This window comes from Leuciscus leuciscus (assembly GCF_965113295.1).
Source record: "Leuciscus leuciscus genome assembly, chromosome: 16".
Taxonomy (NCBI): domain Eukaryota; kingdom Metazoa; phylum Chordata; class Actinopteri; order Cypriniformes; family Leuciscidae; genus Leuciscus; species Leuciscus leuciscus.
Window position 1 is genome coordinate 38,710,391 of NC_138740.1, and position 19,405 is coordinate 38,729,795.

Sequence of the window (19,405 nt, forward strand, 5' to 3'; positions counted from 1 at the left end):
AGTCCCGCAGCTCGAGTCCGAGTCGAGTCTGAAGTCTTTCGAGGATGAGTCTCAAGTCGAGTCTGAAGTCACGCTGTGTGCGACTTAAGTCGCACTCGAGTCCGAGTCTCAAACTCAAGTCCCCATCTCTGCCTTAGTACTTCTTCAAAACAATATCTCCTCTGAATATCTGATGTGAGACGCAGCCGTATTGTTTCCTGAAGAGTTTCAAGAGTCTGAATGTTAAATGTAAAACTCAGATCTGATAAACTCCATCAGCTGCTCATTTAATCATCTCTGATTTATTAACACTGATTTCCATCAGCAGAACATTAGTGACTTTAACAGACGAACTGAAGCTGTTCAGAACAACAACAGATCAACACTTACTCAATACTCAATATCTACTGTTCACAAACACATCATAGTATACATTAAAGCAGAAGTTGCTAGAAGTTCAGTCATTCACACAAAATGTAAAATCACATTATTATTTGTGAGTTGATAATGAATGACATTCAGTGAATTAAACTGAGAGAATGTCACTTGTTTAAAATAGAAATGAAGGCATTGTAAATAAATCTGTATGAGTGTGTGTTTTCTATTCCTCCTAACACACAGAATATGATCTGCAGTTTTCATCTTTGTCCACTAGATGTCAGAAGTAGATTTGAGGTGAAACTCAAAGGCCTTTAGTTTCAGGATCAGAGACAGTGAAGAGAAATCAGAGAATCTGATCTGAAGCTCAGTGAGGATCATCATGTGTCTCATATGAAGCAGAAAGAGACTCTCATCTGATGTGAATCTGGAGGAGAAAGTGTCCCAGTAACGGAGGATAAACTCCACAGTCTGAGGATCATATCGAGATCTCTTCTACACGCTTAAAGGATAATTCCGGTATTTAGCACTTTGAGTCTCTTTTCTGGTTTGTTTTGGATGAACTAGAGTGGTGGACACCGTTTAGAATCACCTATGACCGCTTCAGAGTGGCTGTCTATGGGCATGCACAAACATGTCCTTAAAACAACCCTTAACGTTCGTTTTCAAAACTGTGCAGCTCACCGAGTGGTTAGTGGTGTTTGTTGATGTTCCAAAGTAGCGTAGCGAAATACAGTTTCTGTCGTGTTTTTTTATTTTTATTTTTTTATTTTGTAAAATCCCATTGATTTCTGTTGGAGGACTCATTGCTCGTTGATATTACTGCGCTTCAGACTCAAATATCGAGAGGAAGTTTATACACGGTTGTGAGGTAGGCTATCTGAAAAAATAGTTCCACTATAGCAAATAACACGGACTGAAATCATACATTGCGCCGATATATTTGTCTTTAATCATCAACGAACACCACTAACCACTCGGTGAGTTGCACAGTTTTGAAAGCGAACGTTAAAGGTTGTTTTAAGGACATGTTCGTGCATGGCCATAGACAGCCACTCTGAAGCGGTCAAAGGCGACTCTAAACGAGTCAGGTCGTCGAGACAGGACCCATCGTCAACATTTCTGTGTCCACCACTCTAGTTCATCCAGAACAAACCAGAAAAAGAGACTCAAAGTGCTAAATACCGGAATTATCCTTTAACCAGCACAAAACAGCAGAAATGAAACGAGACTATTTGTGTGAATCTGGATCCTCTCACACACACGTCTCTATCATTACTTCACACATGATCTGCTTTACATGCTATATGTGTGTGTCTAACATGTACATCATGTTTGGTCTCTTCTGGCAGCTTCTAGACTGAATAGAATTGTGCTGAACATAATAGAGATATTAAACAATGTAATAATTTAAAGCAGAAACAATGAGCTCATTGAAGTAATGAATACTTGTTTATTAACAAATGATTATGACATATAGAAAATGTTAGTATTGGTGTCCAGTAATCGCTATTATCAAACTATGATGTTAATCCTCTATTTCAGCTGGTTATGATGATTAAAATGGACTCATTATAGAAAAACTTGCTGCACTTCAGAGTAAGTTCAATAGAAAAGGTCTATTAGACTTTTTAAGACAGGTGAAATAAAATTAAATATATCTATTCTTCACTGGCTTCAGGAGGTTTGTGAAAGATTTCCATAAACAGTATTTATATATAAAAAAAATTGTGGAAACATGTAACATTTATTTGATTTGCGTTACAAGATACACTCTTAAAAATAAATGTTCTTTATTATCATTGATGATGCATGAAGAATTCTTAACATCTTTCCATTCCACAAAAGCTGAAGGAGCTCTTCAGATTATTAACATGTTCTTCAAACTAAGAAAAATCACTGAAAGGTTCTTTGAGGAACCAAAAACTTTTCTTCTGTGTCATCACTGTGAAAATCCCCTTTTGGAACCTTTATTTTCAAGAGTTCAAAAAAGCTCAAAAATCCTCAGTCCAAAAAAAACTTCTCACACATACAATCATAACAAGAACAACGAGAAGCTGATTCTCATCACCTTCGAATGACAAACACTGAGGGAATCCTCTTCATTGTGTGCAGGAAAGAGAGTTTCTCTTCATTGTGTGTGGGTTACAGAAACAGACAGATGATTATCAGCAGTTTGGTGACAGATGATTTTCAGCAGTTTTATGAGCTATCTCCCTTATATATCTCAGGTCTTTGACAAATGTAGTGTGGTTAAAATCAATATGATTTATACTAGAGAAAAATGAAGTGTAATTGAGGAAATAAAATGAAGTGTAATTGAGGAAATGTCCACTAGGGGGAAACCAAAGGCTGCAGGCAGTAGCTGACACGCTCTATGTTCTCTTACGAGAGGTTCTCTCGTATTGCGTAAGTAGCTTACGCTGTGGGAAAAGTCATCTTTCTCGAGATATGAAGCCAAAAAATTATCCTTAATTTTTATAAATTTGTCAACGCAGTGCAGCAATTACGCAATACTCGTTCCCTCTTCTAGAGAGAACAGAGGTTACGTTAGGTAACCGATACGTTTTGCGTCACAGTCAATACAGCTGGCGCACAGACAACAAGGAGTTCGTGTCGTCTCATTTTATTTATGTCTATTTTCCCCTGTTCCAGGGGTGCAACACAAACACCAATAGTGGTTTAAGCTGAACAGATTGATTTTATCTCAAAGACCTCATGAAACCTGCTACCAAAATAAAAATGTGATTTACCTTACAGTTGAGAAGAACAGATGATTCATTTTTAAGGCTGTTCGCTTCATGTACAGTACGTCAGAATAAAGTATCAATAGAGAAAGTGCTTAACATGCTGGAGACAGATCACTGAAGATAAGCCTCTTAACCACTTGGTGGAATTGCCAGACGTTCCCTTAGGGATGCGCTGTGGAAGCGCGTCAAAGCATTCTCCAGTATAAATACGCAGCTATAATTCATGTAGGTGATTTTGAAGTATATTTTATGTTGATATACAATGGTTACATACTGTTAAAACTAATCGTGGTATTGATAAATTAAGACTGCCGACTCCGACGAGTTGTGGATTCATTTCGTTGTGTTGTGAATAGGGATGTCCAGATCCGATCACGTGGTTTCAGACTCGATCGGAATCGGACGTTACCTCCCGATCAGGACTCGGATATATATGTGTATATATTCTCATTATTTTTTAACACATCTCTATAGTTATGCGGTGGCACAGAATTAGACCCTTTTGACTCCACACAGAAACAGCAACGCGTGTGGCATGACATCACTTTGTTGCAGAGACGTATGATGTGGAAAACCAAGTGAAAACCAAGTGAAAACCAAGTGAAAGCGCGGGCGCGCCGCTGTCTCCTTCTTTCCACAAGCACTTGCTCTACGTGGCGTCTGTCGTTGCTATGCAACCATGAACTGCGCTCTCCATGATGACAAGGAAGTATCAGCAAAAGATTAATAGATTTCTAGCCCTTGCATTAGCTTTACTAATAGATATATTTATGGAGATGAAAAATAACAAGGCGCCTTGTACAGCTATGATCAGCTGTTCGGCCGAGCATTCAATGTTGTTACGCTGCAAGCTGATCAGTGGTTCGTTGCTGCCGCGCTCTATCACTCGCACACCATAAAGAGCAAAATGGTTTTTAATATTTCAGTTTCTTAATGTTTCAGATTAAAATGACATAATTTGCAAGCGGATAATTTCTTCACAAACAGCTCATTATGACTCAATGTTAGAATGCTGCACCTACACTCGATAGTGTGAATAAGATCAGTGCAACGCAGACCACTGCACATTGACAGCGTGAAACATATGATCTGTCTACGGCCAGGGCTCAGTGGAAGACAGAGAATGCCGGTCCAGCGCTGATTGAGGAATTACATTCAAAAATAAAAGACAGTTTGACATATTTTTTCTCGCATCTGTGAATTTTTTTTTAAATCATTTGCTCTGAGATGAAGCAAATATATTTGTGCGGGAATTTCTTGCACTATAAAAGCTAACCTTGCGGGAATGGTTTAAGTTATGCGCAATCCCCACGTTCCAGCACCGAAATTCAAGCCCTGCAAAAGTGAAGAATTTATGTTATTTATTACATAAATGATTGTTCAAGCTACCTCACAGAAGTGCTCTGTTTGTAAGAGTTGTTGAATGTTAAAATAAGGTGAATTAAATAAAAAATAAGGAACATCCTGGATCTGTTTTTTCGCTCTTCTTTATTCTTTTTTTTTATGTATTATAGAAGTATCGGATTCGGACTCGGTATCGGTAGATACTCAAAATCAAATGACTCGGACTCGGGGGCAAAAAAACCTGATCGGGACATCCCTAGTTGTGAACTTATGTTTGCTTTTTAAAATTCATTGTGTTGTGCACTACTGGGCCACCGTAGGAATTTGTAGTTGTAGAGAAGAGCCACACATGTGTATCAGTACATTTGAAGTCACAGAGAACTTGAAGATTTTTTTTCTCTCTCCCACAAACACAACAGTTCTTCATTGCAGGAGCACAAATGACTAATCCTTTTCTACAAGTCACACATTAAGAAACTCGGACACGCACGTTTGCTGCAGTTGCTGAAGTGAATTACCCTGGAAATCCAGAGTTCTAAAGGTAAATTCAGTTTTGTTACTTGGCTCAGGAGGGAGCAACAAAATTGAGACACAAGAAAGCCAAACATTTAAAGTAAAATATTTATTATCAAAAGGAAACATATACAAAAGGAGTGTAAAGTAGCAGCCAGGCATCCGTAGTGAAGCCGAATTCTGAATTACTGCATGATGTGCTGTAGTGATGTGGCAAAACAACCACACACACAAATAACAAAAGGAAACAAATCAAATAAACCACACTGTCATTCAAAGGCCCAAAGGGACGTGAATATCATGTTTAGGTTTGTGTGTTTATAGAGATGATGTTTTCTAGTGGATTAATATTTCGGTGGGGCTTCAGTCACTCACAGACGACCCACAGATGTTCTCCAGTGCACAGTTCTCCTGAAGACACATGATATGAATGTGTTTCTCTGTGATGGACCAGCCGTTTGTCCAGTGTGTTTCTCTTTCTTATTTAAAGGAGGTCAGCTTATACTTGCTACTCGTTTTAAACTGAATGCTGGAGTCTTTAGTCTTTACCCTCCTTGTTAAAGCAACTGGAAGACAAGGACCAGGGCCCGGTTCCCCAAAACGTTCTTATCGCTAAGTAGTTCTTAACCTATTCCTTAACCTCTCTCTTAACGTTATGGCACGATTCCCGAAATGTTCTTAGTTAAGTATACCTTCTGTAAGTCATACGTTCGTAAGGTTGGTCTGGACCACTCTTAGCTTTACCTTATCACTGTTGCAGGTCTATATGAATATAACTCTGAAGTTTTAATACACCCAGACAGTGTTCAATTAAGCTAATTGAAGTGTTTTCATGCAAAGAATAAAATTGTCATTACACTGATTGTTGTTAGATTTTTAATTATATTATTATACAATATTATTAATTTAATTTAAAAGCGCTTTTAAAGGCCAGTGAACGCATAGGCTACTGTCAGTTAAGTCCTATTCGGATGCTAATATTGTTTCTCATGGGCTCGTACGGTATTTTAAACATTTACAGGGGTAAGTCGGTGATTTTAGTGCCGTCCGAATCCATAATATCAGTGTTTTTCTCACCCACCCGCGTAAAAATCCCTGGCCAAATTAGTACCTACTGTTTTTTGACAAACAGGTCGTGTGGGGATTTAATTGCCGTCTGAATCCACATCTCTGAGTTTACAAGAAGAGATTCAAAATCCACTGTTTAAATCCTTTTTGATCACTACCGAGCACCGTACATACGATGTACACTTTTATTACTAAAATGCTGAAAGTGTTTACAAGAACAATATTTCATCGCAGCTCCACCTCAGTGAACAAACATGGGAAAGAGAAGAAAGCACGTACATTTTTTGAAATGGTTAATATGGCAGCAATATATGTTACAATTTTAAAATATGTAGGCTAGGTTATTATAGGCTATTATAGTTTGGATTATTTTTTATAATATCCAATAGTCCTAATAAATGTAATTTCAACTATTTCTGAAGTGCTTCTTTAATAAAGAACACCGCTTTCTCACATAAACAGCCCCTGGACGAGAGAATAACTGATTCTCGAGTCGTCGATATCAGCAGATTCAGCAGCATCGCCACGGACAGCACCGGGTAACGGCACACGTAAGAAGGTTTATCTTAAGCAGCTTCCTAAGGTATAGTTCGGGGAACACACTTAGGAACATAAACAACTTTGGTAAGATATATCTTTCGAGTCTTCTTAGCGCGCTAAGAGTGAGCGTTATCGGGGAACCGGGCCCAGGTTCGAGTAAGACCTGGGTGAGGTATATATATATATATATATATATATAAGCATGTGCAAGTGTTCGCTATCTATACACACTATCAGAGGTAGGAAACACTAGTGTGTCAGTGAAGCAGCAAGAGCAGGGTTAAAATACAAATATTAAAATACAAAGAATAAAATTCTTTCTAGATTGATCATTTTTTATGTTATTGAATTGTTGTTTTGTATTGTTTTTTTTTAAGTTCTTCTGCTTATGCTCTTGCTTTGTTTCGTTTGTTGTTTGTGTTTTTAGTGTTTAGTCTGCATGTCTCATAAGTTAATATGAGCAGGAGTGGAGCTCTGTACAAGCCTAGAGTGGCTTCGTTCCCTCCTTGCATAGTTTTGTACTTGTACTAAACATGTGCTAAACAAATAAACCTAATATGCAGTTTTTTTCTGCATCACAGATTGATGATGATGATGAAGATGTTCAGGTCTTCTGGTATCTGGACGTCACTGATGTTGTGTGATCTTGAGAACATGATGAAGGGTTTGATGAGAATCTCTCCTCAGTTTTGACATCAGAATCAAACTTTACAGGCTCTTCTGGATCACAGGACACTAGAAATCACAAATATATATCAGACTATTCATATTGTTTTGTATTTGTTTTTATATTCTCAATCTATAAAACATATTAAACACAATCGCACATCTGGTATGTGTGAAGACAATAATAGTAAATCTAGCAAGACTATAAGACTATAACAGCACTCACAGTATGGCTTTATTCTCTCCATACTCTCACATCTAACACGTGTCTGTCCTCTTTCCTCTGGTGATTCACTGGTTTGTGTCTCATTTCTGTCCTCCATTTTTCTCTCAGTCTTCTTGTTTTCTGCTGATCTGTGATTTCTGAGGCTCCAGCCGGTGATTTTCTTTCTCCACTCCATTTGTATCTGTTGAATCACACAGACAACATAAACAGTTTGATATTACTTTCCGACTACGCCACCTTGGGAATTTCCCCCACAGAATTAAAGCGCCCTCTAAAGGCACACACAGGTGTAATCACCATGAGAGTCAGAGACATAGGTAATCATACAACAACACTTTTACTGACAGTAAGAAGGCGTTAAAATGCAGCCACACTCTTCCTCATCTTACACACACTCTTCCTCATCTTACACTCACTCTTCTCATCGACAGATTCCGTTATCATGGGAAGAGGAACCCAGGTTACAGGAGCAGTCTCAGGATAATCAGCCTTAGCAAATCACTACAATCACAGTGCACACACACACACACACACACACACACACACACACACACACACACACACACACACACACACACACACACACTAATGTCTGTGAAGAGCACGACACATGGTGAAGGACACCTCATCATCCTCTTCCTCCTCTTACACACAATCTTTCTCCTCTTACACACACTCTTCCTCATCCTCTTCCTCCTCTTACACACACTCTTCCTCCTCTTACACACACTCTTCCTCATCATCCACTTCCTCCTCTTACACACACTCTGGGCCCGCAAGTAACTTTGTGGGCGGATATCTAGCGCTGTTGCTATTATACCGGCGGGATAAATGACTCTTGCGCCCGATGCAAATCTAAAATGTGTTGGTCTGAAGTAGCTTCATTACTCATAGGTGTGGTTTGGGCGTAACGTGAAATAAACCAATCAGAGCGATATCTCACATTCCCTTTAAGAGCAGGAGCGCTTGTTCCATGGCGGTTTGCTATTATAACGGCGGATTTGCCAGACGCACGCCAGCCGCGGGAACATATTTTACCAGGGGGGTGCTGGGGGCGGGATTAATGGGCGGGGATTAATATTGCGGGGCGGTGCTATGGTAGAGTTTTTTTTAAACAAAATCCTAATATTAAACAGCCCAAACAAAAAGATGAACATACAAATGAATGAGTACAGAGTTGTGAGAACGCTCAGAACTCATGATACATTTTAAAAAGCACAGCACACAAATCTGCATATTACCTTATGATACGCACTCAGTGCCGGTTCACACAGAAAGCATAATCTTTCAAAGCTAAAATGCAAGACGCAAGACGCCAAACACAGGCAGTGGAACGGGGGAAAACACAAGGTCTCGAGGTGCGTTTTAGTTGAACTTATTTTAACTTGAGGGCTGCGTTTTGAGAATGCTGTGTCATGCGCGAGACGTGAGCACAACAGTTAAACATGAGTATTTAGAATGAATGAATGGGAAATTATTCCCAACGGTAGCATATACAATGAGAACAGGATGGGACCCAAAATGGACCCTTGTGGAACCCCATAGGAAATAGGTGATGGAGCAGAGAAGTAGTTACCAATCTTCACTAAGAAGGATCTACATTTTTAGGACTGTCCCCTGAATACCAACATACTGCTTTAAGCGAATCATAAGGATCCGGTGATCAATGGTGTCAAAGGCTGCTGACAAATCCAATTAAATGAGTGCTGCATGATTACCTGCATCCGTAATTAAAATAAAATCATCAACAACTCTCAAAAGGGCTGATTCTGTACTGTGTCCACCCCTAAAACCAGACTGAAATTTATCCAAAATATTATTCTTTTTAAGGTACTTTTATTAACATTTTCAAGTACCTTAGACAAGCCAGGCAATTTTAAAATTGGTAGATAATTTTTTTAATCATGTGGGCCCAGACTTAGAAGATAGGGCAGCTTGCTTTAGGCAAAGTAGTACGATGCCATTCTGTAGACCACTAATAATAATAGATAAGATACTTGAGCCGACTATATATCAGCACCTTCCTCGATGTCAGAGATTGACACCAGTTAAAACTGACTAAAAGAATACATTCCAGTTAAATCTGTTAGCACTGGGTTAGCAACCATAGATGAAAAACATGCTCTGATTCCATTTATTTTCTCAACAAAAAACTTTAAAAATAAATTGCACATTGCCGATGATGAAGTAAAGCTAAGTTTTGTACTTGGACAAAGCAGTCTGTTGATAACAGCAAAAAGCTCACGCGGCGGGTTTTTAGCAATCATATCAGACAAGTAACTTGCTCTATAATATTTCACAGCTTTTTGGTATTTTGTAAGACTTTCCCTTAACATTTGCGAGGAAACTTGCAATCCATCTTTCCTCCACCTCCTTTCTGCTCTTCTATATTCCCGTCTAAGAGCCCGAGTTCTGGCTCTTCTTTCCTTCGTTTTCTATAGAGCAATAGAGTCCGTGATGTTCATACAGACAGAATTAAACGTTGAAATCAACTCATCTGGATCGACAGAGGGAGATGAAGCCTCGATACAAGGGATTTGTGGAGAGGCAATAAAAGCTTTTAGAAATTCTGATGCTGTAAGTGGAGTGAATATATGGGAACATACCATCGACACAGGAGCAGAAGGACACACATTAAATACCACCGGACAATGATCAGAAAAACTACGTGGCATGATATTAAGATCACAAATCGAGATTCCTAAAGACAGAACGAGATCGAGAGAATGGCCAAGTTTATGTGTGCTACTCCTAACAGATTGAATCATGTTAAAAGAGTCCAACATTTCTATGAATTCAGCTACCATAGGTTTTCCCGGGCAGCAAACATACATTAAAATCACCAACAATCAAGACTGAATCAGACAGTAGTACAATGTGAGACAAAAAAATCAGAGAATTCTTCAATGAAGTCTTTGTGATATTTAGGAGCACGATAAACATTTACACAAAGCAAAGGTTTCTTGTAATACAACATCATCACTTGGGCTTCAAAACTCTGATAGTTCATAAATGGCAATAAGCGACATTTAAAACGTTTGTTAAAAATAATGGCCAGTCCACCAGCCCGACCAGAGCTTCTGGGAGAGCTAAAAAAGTCACAATCAGCCGGAGTTGCTTTCATAATAGGGGCGAGATCAACAGCATTCAGCCATGTTCAACAGTAAATAAAAAATCCAAGTTGTTGTGAATGATTTGTTTGCAAGGGATCTGGCATTGACTAATGCCGTCCTTACCAGAGGTCTCACAAGCCGAGGAAGAAAGTATTGTCCAGTGCCAGAGAGGTCGGGTATGAACGGATATTAAATAATGCTTGATGATCATGAGTCCATAAAGTTTGGCCATATTGAGGAAGTAAACTCAAAATAAACAAAAATCGGCACACTGCTACTTCTGCTCCCAAAGATTTATTTAAAAAAGCAACGTTTCGACCCAAAGGGTCTTCATCAGGCCGTTCGTTTGGGTCGAAACGTTGCTTTTTTTTTAATAAATCTTAGGGAGCAGAAGTAGCAGTGTGCCGATTTTTGTTTATTTTGAGTCTGATGATTCATTTTGATCGAGCACCTGCCAAAAAGTGTCTGGATGTGCACACTATCTCTTTATTGAATTGAGGAAGTAAACACAACATAAAAAGTAAAAACAATAAAGCAAACTGAGCAAGACGAGCAGCCAGGCGCCACCTTTACCCTTCTTCTGATCTCTTCTGAAACTTCATAGTTTGTACAGTTGGTTTGATTACATCATTAGAAACAATTGTGAATAATTTTGAGCCGTTGTGTGTAAATGATGACGCTTGTTGTAGTTGTGTTTAACTCTATTGTGCTGTAGTTGTATTTACAGGTTTGCAGCACAAGAGCATTACAGTGCAAAGTTTAGTGAGTAAGAACGTGTGTAGAGATTTCCAAAAAGAGTGCATGAGATTGAGCAAATATACAGAAACCACACAGGAAGTTCTTTAACCCCTTCCTCATCACCCCCAATTTTGGCAAGTGCTGCATACATGAAATGCCCAAAATAAAAAGGTTACTGCTCATAAGTAATTCTGAATAGAAACATAACACACATACATTTAGAAAGCCAACCCTTGAGAGTTTATAGTTCAAGACTCAAAATTAACCAGACTGTTATTAATATTGAGATATATAAGCTCAAACATATTTTGAACTAAAATAATCCGGGATCACCAGTGATCCCTGACAGGTAAGGAAGTGTGTCTGTGTTTCTCTCTGTGTCTTTCATCTCTTGTAGTCGGGTCTGCATGTTTAGGGTAATTCCCGTGCAGGCTTGGGAGGGTTACTTTAAAAATGTATTCCGTTACAGTTACAAATTACTTCATAAAAAAAGTATTCAGTAACATAATCCAAGTACTATAATATGAAAGTAATGTAACTGATTACTTTTGGATTACTTCAAGGTCACGTATATAAATAAAGTCAAGCAAGAAGAAATATTATTAAAAAAATATATAAAAAAACTTTTATTTATTAAGAATTTGGTCCAGTGTACAATATTTTCAAAATATACACACCGAATATATATTTATGTAAAGGGCTATACAGACATCTAGTGGCTAATGTATGGTATTACAGATTATTTTGTTTTTTTGTAACTAATTTTTAACAAAAAAATAAAAACACAACATTTAAAATTTTTACACAATCTACATATTAGTTTATTTTAAAATAGGCCAACATGTTGACTAAAGCCGTGATCTTTCTTAATTTGCCTGACTGAACTTGGGGCGTTGGCAGTGGGAGTTCCCCTACGTTACCTAGACAGCGAACGTCCCGTTACGTGAGAAAAGATTAAGAAAGGACATTTTGGGTACTAAAAAAGCTACTCTCCTCATTTCTACAAAATAGCAGCGGAATTTCCATGAATTAAAAGCGATTTTACCCGCAGGCAGCATCATTTCTACTAGCAGCAGTGATTCACTCTGCGTCTGAGGAGATTGTAGACAGCTGTTATTTGCACACGCACCAGCGCGTGGCACACGTGAGTCATTACTGGCAACAGAACCAGGAACTACTGTATAATCAAGCAGCGCTTAATATAGTGTTATTATGCCAAAATACTTATTTATTTAGTTTTAAATGAAACCATTGTAATCCTGAAAGTATTCCCCCTTTTTTCAAAATGTAACTATAATCTGATTACTACGTTTTTTGACGTAACTGTAACGGATTACAGTTACTGGATTTTTGTATCCTGATTACATAACGCCGTTACATGTATTCCGTTACTCCCCAACCCTGTTCCCGTGATATTGAAAGGTTGTTGTTACTCAACACTGGAAATAAGCCATTAATGCTACATTTAATGCTGATTTCAGTTATTAAAAGCTTCATTGATGAAAAAACTATTTTTTCTCACTGAGTTTAGGTCATAGAAACACAGAAAACAGTGTCACAAGAACTAGCCTTATTTAGTCTCTGTATATGTGTGAGTCTCACTTCATTTCTGAAACATCAGAATGAATCACTTTCAACCAAACCTTAATTGTGCACTTAATATGCAATAAAGAAGAATGAGCAAAGTTAACCTACAACTTTCTTAAAAAGGCGCTGGAAACCGCACAGGAAAACAAAAACAGGAAACAGGTGTAGACTAGTTTTTTTGCGTGTAAAATACGCACAAAGATTTTAGCACAACTATTTACACACACTATGGATTGGGGTAAAAACTGAAACATTTCTTTAAAAAATACAAAAGTAAAGACAAATGTATATACACTAAATCAGTATGAGAGGTTTTTGTGTGCAAGCCCAGAGAATCACAGGAAAGCTTTTGATTAAGTTTCATTCTTTAAACATCTAGCCTGAGCAACTGGCGTAAAACCATTAACAAACACATTTAAGATACACTCTTCCCTCGCCAGCTCGACTCCAAACTCCTCCACTCCGAGTTAAATAAGTGTTTTGATCTTTGTCTTTTTAACATTGATCCTGTCGGTGTCGGGAAATCTGATGTTCTAGAAAAACAACACCTTTTCTTGTTGAGAAGAATACAGTACTGTGTGTGTGTGTGTGTGTGTGTGTGTGTGTGTGTGTGTGTGTGTGTGTGTGTGTGTGTGTGTGTGTGTGTGTGTGTGTGTAATGAGGACTCTAAGGCATCCAGCCAAACGTTTCTGATTCTTAGGCACTAAAATAAAATTAACCTACAGTTCATGTACTACTGATCCTACTGAGGTGTTGACACACACACACACACGCACGCACGCACGCACGCACGCACGCACGCACGCACGCACGCACGCACACACACACACACACACACACACAATTCAGTAATTTACAGGAGTGAAAGCCAAATTAACTCCCAAAAAAAGCAGGGGACAACTGCATTTACAAGAACTCTACGCAGTGTGTACGAAACAAACTAGTTGTTAATGACGTATGACAAGAGATGTCAGAGGTGACAGAAACTTCTCTTACAAATACGTATTTTAAAGTCCATTAGAGATTTATCTCTCATCATGTGCGGAGCAAGTGTACAATCCTGTATGTTGTGTTACATCAAGTCAGGACAGGTGAACTCAAGCTATAGAGGCTCAGAGTCTCAGTGTAGATTATTGTGCTATATAGGCTATATAGGGGTCAGGACCTTCCCCAGAGGGTTGACCAAACGATATATGTATATGTGTATATATATTTGTATGTATGTACGGAGTCAGAGTAGTGTATTTATGGGTGCTACTCCTAACAGATTGAATCAACTTAGTCTATATATGAAGAGTTCAGATGCAAAAGCCTCTAAGTGCCATCTGAAATTTTCTTCTAAAATGAGCATTTTTATCAAGCTCGTATATTTAGGTTCAGTAATTTCACTTTAATTACAATTAATAGGTAATTTTCATTGCCATTAAAATGAAATAACTGAACATAAACATACAAGCTTGATAAAAACGATCATTCTAGAAGAAAATATCAGATGGCATTTAGAGGCTTTTGCATCTGAAGTATTCATATATATATATATATATATATATATATATATATATATATACACAATCATTATACATATTTACACATATTGTATTAGATCATATTTAGCTATTTAGCATATTTAGTCTTTTTTGCTTGCCATTTTTCTCTTTCTCTCGTCTGTTTGTCTGTATGTTTAATAGTTTGTGATATATGTGTTTTATTCTCAAATGCATTAATTTCCCATTAAAAATTCCACTTCAGTTTCACTAAAATAGAAAGATAAATGTCCAGATTTAAATAAATAAATAAAATATCTTCACAAAACAAAAAAGAAAGTGTTTTACTGACCTTGTGATGTGCTGAAAAGAGGAAACATCCAGCGCAGCGCTGAGAGATCAGAGTGTTCAGAGTGGCAAATCTTCAGTTTAAACTCCTCCCCTCACATGTAGACCACGCCTCTCACTTGTAAACTCCTCCCCTCACATGTAGACCACACCTCTCACTTGTAAACTCCTCCCCTCACATGTAGACCACGCCTCTCACTTGTAAACTCTTCCCCTCACATGTAGACCACACCTCTCACTTGTAAACTCCTCCCCTCACATGTAGACCACGCCTCTCACTTGTAAACTCCTCCCCTCACATGTAGACCACACCTCTCACTTGTAAACTCCTCCCCTCACATGTAGACCACGCCTCTCACTTGTAATCTCCTCCTCTCTCATGTAGACCACGCCTCTCACTTCTAAACTCCTCCTCTCACATGTAGACCACGCCTCTCACTTCTAAACTCCTCCTCTAACATGTAGACCAAGCCTCTCACACCCCAAATGTTGCCTTGTTTTAGCCTAGACGTCTGGGCCGTGTTTGTTTGGCTATTAGACGTCTTTTAAACGCAAAATTGCACCAATACTCGCATAAAAACCTCTCTCTTCTAAGCATGAGCTGAAGCATTAGGAGCCTGACCCAGTTCTCCAGCCGGTCTAGAAGTGTGTTTGATCGACATGTCAGATGCAGCGCTGAAGTCGAGCGGTTCCTGCACTGATAATCTTCAGAAATGAGTCACTGCTTTGTGCTTTACATTTATCCTTGTAAACAGTCATTGCCTAGTTGTTCAGATAAATTAATATGTTCATGTTCTCTGTTTATAGTGTATTGTTCTGTCGTCTTTTCTGTATTGTACCTACTTTTTCATATAAATTAGTATGTTCATGTGTATGTTCTTGGTTTATGTCGATTCGTTCTGTCGTTCTGTCGTCTTGTTATAAGAGCTAGAGGTATTCTCCTGCTACTCATTGTAACGCTATGTAACGCTCTGACTGAACTAAACAGCCGAGTTTACATCATAATATAACTCATAAATTAGTATGATCATGTGTTCTTTATTTATGTCTATTTGTCATCTTGACTGTCGTCCTGCTCTGCTGTCCTTACTGTCGTCTTGTTAGAGCTAGAGGTATTCCCCTGCTTCTCATAACCTTCTCACATCAATGGAATTATTTTGTAAACCTACTTTGCTTTTATTTTGACAGCTTTGTGTGAGGTAACGATACTAAGGACATGAATGATAACAGATCAAAACTCCAGCAAGGACGACAGAACAAGACGACATAAACCTAGAACATACACACCAACATATCTGAACAACTAGGCAATGACTGTAAGGAGAAATGTAAAGTACAAAGCAGTGACTCATTTCTGGCACAAATACACTTATGCCTGTTTCACACACACACTCTTTCTGCCATATGTAGTGTGTGTTTCCCCATACCCATGTTTAGGTTAGAGCTTTAGCAGTGCATTTACAGCGATCGTCTATTTCTGCTGTGCTGGATTACAGTGACAGCAAATGGTTCGTGCTCAATTAACACAGATTGACATGAAAATTTTGTAATCTCACCATAAATGCATTTAATTAAATTATACTACTATTTTTCACATCATCTTTTTACTTTAAGCCCGGGGTAAAGCAAAGAAAAGCAAAAAAAAAAGTAGCAAAAATAGGCTAACTGATGTGGTCAAAATTAAAATATATATATATATATATATATATTTATTTATTTATTTATTTTTTTGTGAAATACACTGCACAGTTTGTTATATTGTGTGTGGGCAAGAGCTTTACATCTCCGCTGAAAGTGATAATCACGTGACCGGCTGAAAAACTGTAATCTATATTTACACGGCTAGAAATGTGACATAATGTGCTTAATGTTTACTAATGAACTTTTTAAACATTAGATTATTTATCATGATCATTAACAGATCATTATTTAATGTTAATTACAATGCTTACAAATGTCATTAAACTTTCAATTCATATGATCATGTAATTCTTAAAAATCTACAAATGATTTAAACAGATTGATGATTAAAATCTACATCTGAATGCTAACATGTGTCATTAAAATCATACATTACCTAATGCACTTTTTTACATTTACAAATATTGTAAGTAGTAATTTTAGGCACTGTTTAAACACTGTTCATAGTCAATAGTTAATACACTCTAAAAATGCTGTTGTTTCAACTGATGTTTGAGAGTCAAATGTGGACAATCCCAACCGTTAATTTGTACATAAATCAATAACTTAGAAAGAAAAACTCAATGTTTTCAGAAAAAAAAAAAATATATATATATATATATTTTTACCCTCTTGTACTTCTGATTTATAGTGTAAGTATACCTAAATTAATCACTTAGAAATCAAAAATATATATATACTAAATATTACAAGTAAAGTCAGCTTTATTTATATAGTGCGTTATATGATATAGATTGTTTCGCAGCAGCTTCACAATAGTAACAAATTCAGATTCTGCTATAAAGCAGCTCAAACAAGCCAATAGTGTCATTATTCTGCTCAAGTTAGTTCAGTGTTGATTCAGTTCAGTTCCATAACTGTACAATTCATCAGTCACACGTATATACAGTGTATTTGTGCACATGTACGTGTGAGTGCTTTGAGAAACTCCACTGCACTGAACAAGCTAAAGACACAAGAGAGAAGTGTTTTACATGTTTCACATCAGTGTGTAGTTTGGTGTGTATGTGGCTGATCATGTGGTGTGTGTGTGTGTGTAGAGTTTTATACGAAGCCCTGGACGTGACATGCAAGAAAAAAAAGGTAAATTGTGCGCATGATTCAGCCTACTACTCTTTCCTGCATGTCATGTGTGGGGCTCTGTAGTTTTGACAAGAGGAGCCATAGTTTCACAAATTGTGTGTAAGGATAAAAAACAAAAAACTGTAAGATTCGTTTTGGTCGATTGGATCACAATCCAATTTTGATGTCAAATCAAAACTAATGAGGCGTTTAAACTCCTACACACTACTGTCACTTTATTCACATCACAGGCAATGATGAGAGAAACTCTCTTGTGCCGATCCAGAAACCCACAGGTGAGTTTAAATGATAATTTCACACAACTACGCCACTGAACTCCACTCAGAGAAGTTGAACTTCTGGGAACTCCACTCAGAGAAGTTGAACTTTATTGTTCAGTCTGTTTGTCACAGAGTGGAAATGTATCTTTGACACTGGTGACATTGATACATTCACATTACTGCTAAAAAAACACATCACACATTAACAACACAGATACAAAATTTACACACAAAAAAAAAAGGCTTCTAGGCAAGGGAATTTTGAGTCTACGCCCAGATGGGAGCAAATCAAAAGTAGAGTGAAGAGGGTGAGTATTATCTTTAAAAATTGCAATTGCCATTTTTCCCATAAAATGATCAACCAAGCCCTGAAGTGGCTGTTGTTTGTGTCCAATAATCTTATTTGCTTGATTAATAATTTGTGAGAGTTTGTTCTTTTGTTTTAATGTTAGATTGCCGTACCATGAAACAATATTATGTGCGAGAGTACTCTCAATCATTGATCGATATAGCGTGGTTAGAGTGTGCGTGCTAATGTTAAAACTTCTTAATTTCCTAAGGAGACCCAAACATTGTCATGCCTTTTTATGGATGTACTCTACATTACTTTCAAAATTAAGTTCTCATCAATAATTGTACCCAAGTATTTAAAATTCGAGACCTGCTCTACAGTCTTTCCCTTTATGACGAATTATTCTTAAGAAAAATTCAATAAACATAATAAAAAAAAAAAGAAGATAACGTTGGACAGTATTAAAAGCAGACGAGAAATCCATGAAGAGTATTCGAACTCTTCGAACAGAAATTAGTGCAAGTTCGTTCATTAAATAAGAGCTCAGAGACGTGGGTAACAGTACAAAAAAAAACAAAAAAAACAAATTTTTTTTTTTTACTTTATTAATAATATTTTATCACCATCTCAATCTGGCTTTATATCCAATCATTCTACAACTACTGCATTACTTAAGTTTACTAATGATGTGTTTTGAGCTGCAGCTGATGGTAAACTCACAGATGCAATTTGTCTTGATTTATCTAAAGCTTTTAGACAAACTCCATACCATTGGTCTTTCTAAAATTTCAGTTATGTGGTTTAATTCATACCTGCATAATAGAAAACAATGTGTGGTATTATATGGGAATAAATCAGATTTTCTGTCAAGGGGTGTGCCCCAAGGCTCAATATTGGGACCACTTCTTTTTTCCATTTATGTCAATAATTTACCGTTCATTTTCAAAAACTGTAATGTTCAACTTTATGCTGATGATACCGTCATATATATATATATATATATATATATATATATATATATATATATATAATTCTGATATTTCACAAATTCAACCATCTCTTCAGTATGATTTTAATATTTTACAAGATTGGCTTTTGGATTATAAATTAGTGTTTAATAAAACTAAGTCTTATATTATGATTTTTGGTTCTAGACAGAAACTTAAATCTAAAAATTGTTCTTAGTATCATGTAAAGAGGGTATTTATTTGCATGTTACATATTTATTATTTATTTATTTAAATGTAAATATTTATTTGCAAATTACATATTAATCATATTTTACATACAATCCATTTTTGAATTAGTATTTTACATCGATCTCAAAATAGTTTC

General features: G+C 37.1%; 1 protein-coding gene and 2 long non-coding RNA genes across 5 annotated transcripts in view; 2 read left to right on the forward strand and 1 right to left on the reverse strand.

The window, feature by feature from the left end:
- Positions 1 to 19,405, forward strand: part of LOC309476989 (uncharacterized protein) — a 423,389-nt gene that overhangs the window by 135,556 nt on the left and 268,428 nt on the right. The gene's annotated exons all lie outside the window — the stretch shown is intronic.
- Positions 5,059 to 19,405, reverse strand: part of LOC309477025 — a 109,549-nt gene continuing 95,202 nt past the window's right edge. The window contains exon 4 of the long non-coding RNA XR_014198473.1: positions 5,059 to 7,307. This is a non-coding gene — a long non-coding RNA (uncharacterized lncRNA). The remainder of the gene's footprint in view (positions 7,308 to 19,405) is intronic.
- LOC309476963 lies at positions 12,726 to 13,725 on the forward strand. Its single transcript, XR_014198438.1, has 2 exons — positions 12,726 to 13,500; positions 13,565 to 13,725. It is a non-coding gene; the product is annotated as an uncharacterized lncRNA (long non-coding RNA).